Source organism: Pseudophryne corroboree, chromosome 12 (genome assembly GCF_028390025.1).
Source record: "Pseudophryne corroboree isolate aPseCor3 chromosome 12, aPseCor3.hap2, whole genome shotgun sequence".
NCBI classification, from domain to species: Eukaryota; Metazoa; Chordata; class Amphibia; order Anura; family Myobatrachidae; genus Pseudophryne; species Pseudophryne corroboree.
Window position 1 is genome coordinate 162,642,989 of NC_086455.1, and position 10,115 is coordinate 162,653,103.

Consider the following 10,115-nt stretch of genomic DNA (forward strand, 5'->3'; position numbering starts at 1 on the left):
CATTACACCCATTTCCCATCAATGCATCAATCAACATACATGTCCCACATCATTACACCCCTTTCCCATCAATACATCAATCAACATACATGTCCCACATCATTACACCCCTTTCCCATCATTACAACACCCAACATACATGTCCCACATCATTACACCCCTTTCCCATCAATACAAAACCCAAAATACATGTCCCACATCATTACACCCCTGTCCCATCAATACAACACCCAACATACATGTCCCACATCATTACACCCCTTTCCCATCAATGCATCACCCAACATACATGTATCACATTATTACACCCCTTTCCCATCAATACAACACTCAATATACATGTCCCCCCTCATTACACCCATTTCCCATCAATACAAGACCCAACATACATGTCCCTCATCATTACACCCCTTTCCCATCATTACATCACCCAGCATATATGTCCACATCATTACACCCCTTTCCCATCAATACAACACCCAACATACATGTCGCACATCATTACACCCCTTTCCCATCATTACATCACCCAACATACATATCACACATCATTACACCCATTTCCCATCAATACAACACCCAACTTACATGTCGCACATCATTACACCCCTTTCCCATCAATACAAGACCCAAAATACATGTCCCACATCATTACACCCCTGTCCCATCAATACAACACCCAACATACATGTCCCACATCATTAGACCCCTTTCCCATCAATACAACACCCAACATACATGTCCCAAATCATTACACCCCTGTCCCATCAATACAACACCCAACATATATGTCCCACATCATTACACCCCTGTCCCATCAATACAACACCCAACATACATGTCCCACATCATTACACCCCTGTCCCATCAATACAAGTCCCAACATACATGTCCCACATCATTAGACCCCTTTCCCATCAATACAAGACCCAACATACATGACCCACATCAGTACACCCCTTTCCCATCAATACAACACCCAACATACATGTCGCACATCATTACACCCCTTTCCCATCAATACAAGATTCAACATACATGTCCCACATCATTACACCCCTTTCCGATCAATACAACACCCAACATACATGTCGCACATCATTACACCCCTTTCCCATCAATACAAGACCCAACATACATGTCCCACATCATTACACCCATTTCCCATCAATACAACACCCAACATACATGTCCCACATCATTACACCCCTGTCCCATCAATACAACACCCAACATACATGTCCCACATCATTACACCCCTGTCCCATCAATACAACACCCAACATACATGTCCCACATCATTACACCCCTGTCCCATCAATGCAACACCCAACATACATGTCCCACATCATTACACCCCTTTCCCATCATTACAACACCCAACATACATGTCCCACATCATTACACCCCTGTCCCATCAATACAACACCCAACATACATGTCCCACATCATTACACCCCTTTCCCATCAATACAACACCCAACATACATGTCCCAAATCATTACACCCTTGTCCCATCAATACAACACCCAACATACATGTCCCAAATCATTACACCCCTGTCCCATCAATACAGCACCCAACATACATGTCCCACATCATTACACCCCTGTCCCATCAATAGAAGACCCAACATACATGTCCCACATCATTACACCCCTTTCCCATCTATACAAGACCCAACATACATGTCCCACATCATTACACCCCTGTCCCATCTATACAAGACCCAACATACATGTCCCACATCATTACACCCCTTTCCCATCAATACAAGACCCAACATACATGTCCCACATCATTACACCCATTTCCCTTTTTCTTGGAGTGGTGCGGTGAACGCAGGCGTGTCCAGGCGTTTGGAGGGCGGATGTCTGACGTCAATTCCGGGACCTGCATCGCTGGATTGATCGCACAGGGTAAGTAACTCTTACCCTGGTCTTGTTCTACACAAAACGTTTTTTTGCATAGCAGGGCTGCACAAGCGATCGCAGCCTTGCTATGCAAAAATACACTCCCCCATAGGCGGCGTCTAGTTGATCGCATAGGCTGCAAAAAGTTGCAGCGTGCGATCAACTCGGAATGACCCCCTAAGCGCGGTAACAATAGTCTGCTTTCGCTCCATCGTTTGGCAGGACTGATCGGTGGATCTCAAAAGGGTGAGGAGCTTATCCAAAAGTGCAATGTTTCCCTTTGTGGAATGGGGGTTAGCCAGATTGGGGCGGGGCTTATTTTTCTCCCTGTTCCTCATGGCTAAAATGTTGGTTGGAAGGTATGACCCTGGCACATTATTATTACTTACTTATACAGTCCCCTTGTTATCCTGGAAAAATTCATTATGATGTTTGTACTTCAATGCCCATTTTTCCCTCAGGGACGGTGCCCCAATTGCTGCCGCAACCTATAGCAGTCGCGTGGACTGTATTGGCTATAGTGCACCCTTGCTTTGGCTGCTTTTTAGGAAATGATTACAGTGCCTGTATACAACACCTGCAATTCCAATACAAGGTGCCCTCACAGTCATCAGATGATCGTTCATCCTGCCCAGGAAAGTACCAGGTGAAGGCAACATCTTAGGTGCACTACACAGGTTACAACGGGCGGGATCAGCGACACATGGAGGGGGTTACACTTAGGGGCGAAGCAAAGTACGAAATAAAATATACAATGAACAGAATCATCACTTCCATGGACTGATCGGCCTACCAATGAACTGCAGCCATCTTCTCTGCCCTATATAGGTTATTATGGGTGGGATAAGCAATTTGCTGTCCGCGTTAGACTGTTTTAACAGGGCACTGCACCTGCCCCTTTAGCGCCGCCCTGCTAAAACAGCCTGCCTATTGCCGTGCTGCTGCCGTGTGAATAGACGCACGCGCACGACATCTATTCACATTAAAGGGAGAGCTAGCTTGGGGGAAGACGGAAGACCAGCACCTCCGTAAGTGCTAGGCACACCCCCATCAATGACGCCGACAGCTGGGGCACGTGCCCTTATTAGTGGTACCCAACTCCCCGGCCAGCCGTACCACCTTTTTTGTACGAGATCCAGCCCATAGAAGCCGGATTGGGCTGCACCAAAGGCAGGGAGTGGCTTCCTACAGGAAGCCAGCTCTCTGCTTATCGCAGCCCGGTCTGGCAGTCCCGGAAGGAGGAAACAGATCCAAATATGACTGCCTGTCCCGCGGGTGACTGACAGGTAGGACTTCCAATAGGTCTCACGGACTGCATCTGGCTCACTGACACTGAGTTGGGTGGCGGATTTTACCTGGGGGGCTGTAGTCCTGCAGCCCATAGGTAAAGTCCCCCCTGAAAACAAGCATATCAGAACCGGGTGTGGTTCATCAAATCGACAGTATCTAGGTCGACAATGTTTAGGTCGACCACTATAGGTCGACAGTCACTAGGTCGACATGGATGGAAGGTCGACAGGGTTTCTAGGTCGACATGTGCTAGGTCGACAGGTCTAAAGGTCGACATGAGGATTTATTTATTTTTTTTTGTCGTTTTCTTCGTAGAGTGACCGGGATCCCAAATTAGTGCACCGCGTCCCCTCGCATGGCTCGCTTCGCTCGCCATGCTTCGGGCATGGTGCCTTCGCTGCGCTACAGCTTCGCTCGGCACACTGTACCGTTCCAATCGTAGTCAACGTGGATCGTTAAGTATGAAAAATTTCAAAAAAAGAAATAAAATGTGAAAAACTCATGTCGACCTTTAGACCTGTCGACCTAGCACATGTCGACCTAGAAACCCCGTCGACCTTCCATCCATGTCGACCTAGTGACTGTCGACCTATAGTGGTCGACCTAAACATTGTCGACCTAGATACTGTCGATCTTCAGACCGGATCCCATCAGAACCTACATTATTACGTATACCTGTCCCACATTTTTTGTCTGACCTGTGACCCACATTTCGATATAAGAGCAGTCGCTGAAGAAACATCCCACAAAGAGGCCGCGTCCACGGCGTGTCACTGACAGAAATCCTTTCAGCCTGACAACTGGGTCTATTTACGAAGCAGTGTGGAGAAGTGAGCCAGCGGAGAAGTTGCCCATGGCAACCAATCAGCTGCTACATATCATTTTATAGTATGCAAATTATAAATGTTACTTCAATGCTGATTGGTTGCCATGGGCAACTTCTCCACTGGCTCACTTCTCCACTCTTATCACTGCTTCATGAATAGACCCCAACATCACCCTACCCACATTCTCCGCAAACATGGCCTCTGTAACAGAACCCCCTCTGGCCTGCGTTACAATAGTACATTATAACCCGCCAGTATGCTGTCACCATGACATAGCTGGCTGCATGTTTTTGCAGGTGCTGGATGATAACCTTCCACAATAATTCAGGGATTAGAAAAGCAAAATCATTAGGAATGACCTCAGCTTCGTATTTGCATGTGTTCCACGAATTAAAAACGTGCTTAATTAAAGTTTCAACTAAACTAACAGCTCTCACCTCCTGCGTGGCGAGCATTTTTCCTTTTACAATAAAGAACCGTGACAGGCTCTCCCTACTAGCTACATTACATCATCACTATCAAAGACCAAAGGAAATTAATTTTGTTTTTCAACTTCTTGGCATTGGTCGGATTCTTTACTTCACCAAACATCTGTTGTTTTTTTAATTCATGTCACTTGTGAAGTTTCCCCGATGACATTATTCTCGCTTGGTCATGCTGCGAGCGAATGAAATGGGGAATATTTTCTGCTTAGACACTGTAACCACAAAAACAATGTTATCCTTTTGTTAAGTCTGCAGAACAGATCGCAGTCTAACTCCGAGCCATAGAGCGTTACCATTTTCTGATTAAACAGGCCGTACAATACGTACATCATATACATGCAATGATTAAGGGTCCGATTCAGGCCGGATCGCTGCTGTGCGGTTTTGCGCAGGGGGCGATTATCAAACTACTGGGCATGCACTGCAATGTGCACGCACGCCGCCAAACAGCGACCTGATGGTGCTAAAATTTCGATTGCACCGGTATTTGCAAGGTCTTTGATAGGAAGCGGACGTTTTCTGGGAGTGTCAGGAAAAATGCAGGCGTTCCCAAGCGTTTTCAGGGCGGGTGTGTGACGTCAGTGTGATGTTAGTGTATTAGAATGCTTAATATTTGTAGACACTCCCTTACTGATCTGTGTAAGCCTGAATCTTCAGTGATGGTCCCTGGGACCAGGGGGATGCTGGGAAGTGGGTGGTCCAGTGTGCAGTGTGCCTGGAGTTGGAGGGAATAAACAGCACAGCAGTGAATTCACATGTCTCTGTGTCCTGATGACTGGATTTACAAACGTATGAACAAAATAACAAATCTGTGCCAACTTTCTGGTACGGTCTCTCTGGCAGTCCGTGAGGACTCAGTGGCTCGACTAGTTGTTTCGGTCTATACGTAAGACAGAATTCACATGTAGCTGTAGTCTGTGCTATGTCTTGGTTCATTCCTGGCCAATACATAACTTCACGCGCTCTCCGCTTACATTTTTCTTCACCGCAGTGACCTTACAGTTGTCGATGGTATTATTTACAAAGGCAATAGGTTTGTCATACCTGCACGACTAAGAAAAACTATGCTGTGCAAGATACATGAAGGCCACTTAGGAGAAGAAAAATGTAAGCGGAGAGCGCGTGAAGTTATGTATTGGCCAAGAATGAACCAAGACATAGCACAGACTACAGCTACATGTGAATTATGTCTTACGTATAGACCGAAACAATAAGTCGAGCCACTGAGTCCTCATGCAGTGCCAGAGAGACCGTACCAGAAAGTTGGCGCAGATTTGTTTGATTGTAATGGGAAAACATACATTGTCGTGACTGATTATTACTCTAACTACCCTGAGGTGAAGAAACTACATACAACTACTAGTAAAGCCGTAATCAATTGCATGAAGTCAATCTTTGCAAGGCATGGTGTTCCTATGGAAGTGTTCACTGACAATGGTCCTCAGTTTTCCAGTGCTGAATTTAGACAATTTGCTGATGAGTGGGAATTTGACCATACTACGTCAAGTCCCCACTATCCACGCTCAAATGGGTTGGTGGAAAGTTCAGTAAAAACTGTAAAGAGTCTCATGAAAAAAGCTCAAGAAGGTAAAGAAGATTTCTACAAAAGTCTTTTAATCTACCGCAGTACACCTTTACAGAATGGACTTTCTCCTGCACAAATGCTGATGGGAAGAAGGATTAGAGCAAATCTCCCGATACATGATGAACTGCTTAATACACATAACTCAGCGTTGGTCAAACTGAGTAAGGAACGTCAACAGGCGAAACAGAAACTGTTCCATGACAGACAAACAAAACGCTTATCTGATCTAAAATCGGGTGACCAAGTCCGTCTCAGAGATCACGAGAAAGGTATTTGGGTGCAGAAAGGTATTGTGCAAGCACAAGTAGCACCAAGATCTTATACTATACGTACAGAGCATGGAACGGAAGTAAGAAGAAATCGGGTGGATTTAAGATCTCAACCTAACCATAATGAAGACAACATGACTGAAGAATACCCTTCATCTGACATGTATGATGATCCTGATAATGGTGAACAAACCACGATTTTAGAAAGGTCCAACATGGTCGATGAAACACAGACTGTGTATGAAAGACCCAAAAGGGAAATACGCAGACCTGAGAGACTCATTGAAACGTGTTAGATGATGTTCTTAATATGACGTTGTTAATTCTTGCATTGAAGCGTACAGGGCTTATCTTTAAAGAAAAGAGGATGTGATGTTAGTATATTAGAATGCTTAATATTTGTAGACACTCCCTTACTGATCTGTGTAAGCCTGACTCTTCAGTGATGGTCCTTGGGACCAGGGGGATGCTGGGAAGTGGGTGGTCCATTGTGCAGTGTGCCTGGAGTTGGAGGGAATAAACAGCGGTTGATTCTATTTCGGAGTGGGAGAAGGGACCTTCTGACGTATCTAGGGGAGGAGACACGTCACCAGGGGGAGGAGCTACGGGCGAACAGGGTACCCGAAAAGTACGCTCGCCACGCTTCGGGCTTCGCTCACCACCTGATTACTAAAGGTAATAGTTGGTGGCGTGGATAGTAGAGGAACTATCCCGCTGGCCTAGCTCCTCCCCCTTGTGTCATAACTCCTCCCCCTTACGGAAAAGGTCCCTTAGCCCACTTGATTCTAGCATCTACCAATAAACAGCACAGCAGTGAACTCACATGTCTCTGTGTCCTGATGACTGGATTGCCAAAAATATGAACAAAACAGTCAGCTCCGGACCTGATCAGCCTGTTCTCATCGCACTGTAGGAGTAAGTATTGAGCTACGCAGAGACTGCACAGAATGTGAAAAACATTTGATGGTCAGGGGTCTATTCATGAAGCAGTGAAAAGTGTGGAGAAGTGAGCCAGTGGAGAAGTGGCCCATGGCAACCAATCAGCTGCTCTGTATGATTTTATAGTATGCAAATTATAAATGTTACTTCAATGCTGATTGGTTCTTCTCCACTGGCGCACTTCTCCACAGTTTTCACTGCTTTATGAATAGACCCCTTAGTGTGATGCGAACGGTTTTGCAGCTGTCCACTGACTGAGGGGAATTGTCGCACAGCGTACACATGCAATCCCACACTTGTACTGGGCGACTTTTCACTCCCCCTGGGGGGCGACTATCTGATCGCAGGACAGTGTCATTTGCAGCGCAGCGATCAGGTATGGATTAGGCCCCAAAGTTCATACTATACAACAACACTTAAGGCCAAGCGCACGTATGATAACACAAAAGGTGTCGGACACACAAGTCCTCCAGAAACTAATGCCCCCCCCCCCCTCCTCCTTCTTTTATCACTGCAATTTATCAATGGTGGAACAATCTTCTCATGACTTCGCCTCTGCGTGTGAGTGCCCCGTCTTTGGCGGGTTATACATGCGCATTACAAAGGAAGCTGGTTTGGTTAATCTGTACCAGATTTTAAAAAAAAAGTAGTCACATATTTTTAAAATGAATATTATAATAAAATTTGCAAGCTTCAGTGAAATAAATAATATGTTACTGTCTTATTGTCATTCTGAGATTGCGATAGGGGCACAGCCTGTAGAAAGTGTTTTGCAGCCACCAAAGCCGAGTGCTGGGATGTGAGTTCCCTTTAATATGAGAATGTTTCCGCAAATCTATAGCCTTATGGCGTAAGGCCTCAGTGATGTCACCAATTCCTAGTGAATGCATAAATACATCAATTAATATCAACTACAGGAACGGAAGCATCTGAGCACAAGACACACGGGGGTGAATTCAATTTTGCCTTGTGTCCCCTGCTGGCCGTCTGTAGTAATGGGCGTCTATCAGAGCAATTCAATTGTTACTCTGATCAGGCACCCATTAGCTGCAGCAGTCACAATTTTATTTTGCAGCCTACGGAGGTGCGAGAATATTTTTTTTAAAAGTCCATAGGTTGCGTTCCTAAAGCGCCCAAACCTGGACTTTAGACGCTCAATAGAGATCTTTAGAGTAGACGGATTTAGCGCTTTGCGTGGCTATATAAACGGTGTTTTTCAGCAGCGTTAAATGCTAATAGCGTCTGATCAGAGCAACAATTGAATTGCTCTGATAGACGCCAATTACTATAGACGGCCAGCAGGGGGCGCGCAGCACAATTGAATTCCTGTGTTCAATTCTGGGGGCCATATCTTCAGAAGGATATTATTAATACATTAGAGACTGTACAAAGAAGGGCAACTAAAATGGTGCATGGCCTACATCACACATCATACCCAGAAAGACTAAAAAATCTCAATATGTATAGTTTGGAGCAGAGAAGGGAAAGGGGGGACATGGTAGAAACTTCAAATAGATCGAGTGTGTTAACAAAGTCCAGGAGGGAAACATTCTTCATATGAAGAGAAGCAATAGGACACGAGGACATGCACTGAGACTGGAGGGGGGGGGGGGTTCAGGAGAAATATGAGGAAAAATTATTCCACAGAAAGGTTAGTGGACAAGTGGAATAGCCTCCCAGTAGAGGTGGTAGAGACAAGACAGTAGAGCAATGTAAACATGCTTGGGATAGACATAAGGGTATCCATACAAAGAAATTAGGGGGACATTTACTAAGCAGTGATAAGAGGGGAGAAGTGAGCTAGTGGAGAAGTTGCCCGTGGCAACCAATCAGCACTGAAGTAACATCTATAATTTGCATACTATAAAATGATACAGAGCTGCTGATTAGTTGATGGGGCAATTTCTCCTCTGGCTCACTTCTCCACTCTTATCACTGCTTAGTAAATGTCCCCCTAAGGATCAAATATGGTAAAAAGGGGCAGATTAGATGGGCCAAGTGGTTCTTGTCTGCCGTCAAATTCTATGTTCCTATGCTTATTAGTCCTCAGCAAACCGAAATAAAGTGGAAGCAATATGTTTTAAGTGCTGGTAAAAAGAAAAGACGCTAGCGGAGCAATTCTGAGTCTCTTAGAAAAATAATGAATAAGTACTGCAAGCTGAAACTATAGCGTGTGCTTTTTATGCTGCTGCAGAGTTCCCAGCTCCAGTGTAACAGATCTGTTTCCTGAGGAGAATTTCCCATTTGCATCCACTCACCTAAAAGCAGTTCCCTCTCAGATGGGTTCCCTGCGAAAGGAATAACAAGGCTGTCAAGAGAAAATAACCCCTTTCGGTGTCTGGCTGAATTTATGATTGCCGCACCAGCACTTTGTTATAACAGATGGGACGTTATCAGCAAATTCTGTGGGCGCTTCACCAAATTCCCAGAGCAATGGAGGAGTTGCTTCTGTTTACTTGGGCTCTTATCTCTGCTCTAATAGCTGCATCTCAGCCACAAGTATGTCCATTTGTGCCAGCTTAATGGGCAAGCTAACTGGTCTGCGTCTATATATATTTTAGAAGAGTCTGCCAACTGCAAAGTACCTGGGTAAACTCAGAAACAATCCTGTTATAAAATACAATGCAGTATATAGCGGGGGTAGAGTTTAAAATACCGCCAGTCACAATGCCGACGTCAGAATCCCGACAGGGGGTTAAATGCCGCCTCTGTGGGTGTCACAGGTGGAGACACTGCAGGGGAGGAAGACTGCGCTGGACCTCGTCGGATAGGTGATTGGTAAATACCGACAGTATACGCATAATATC

At 45.3% G+C, this 10,115-nt stretch overlaps 1 long non-coding RNA gene across 2 annotated transcripts in view; it reads right to left on the reverse strand.

Moving 5' to 3' along the window:
* LOC134980569 (uncharacterized) overlaps window positions 1-9,638 on the reverse strand; it is a 159,404-nt gene extending 149,766 nt beyond the window's left edge. For both annotated transcript variants that reach the window (XR_010190436.1, XR_010190435.1), the window contains exon 1: window positions 9,567-9,638. This is a non-coding gene — a long non-coding RNA (uncharacterized LOC134980569). The remainder of the gene's footprint in view (window positions 1-9,566) is intronic.
* Window positions 9,639-10,115: the final 477 nt, after the last annotated feature.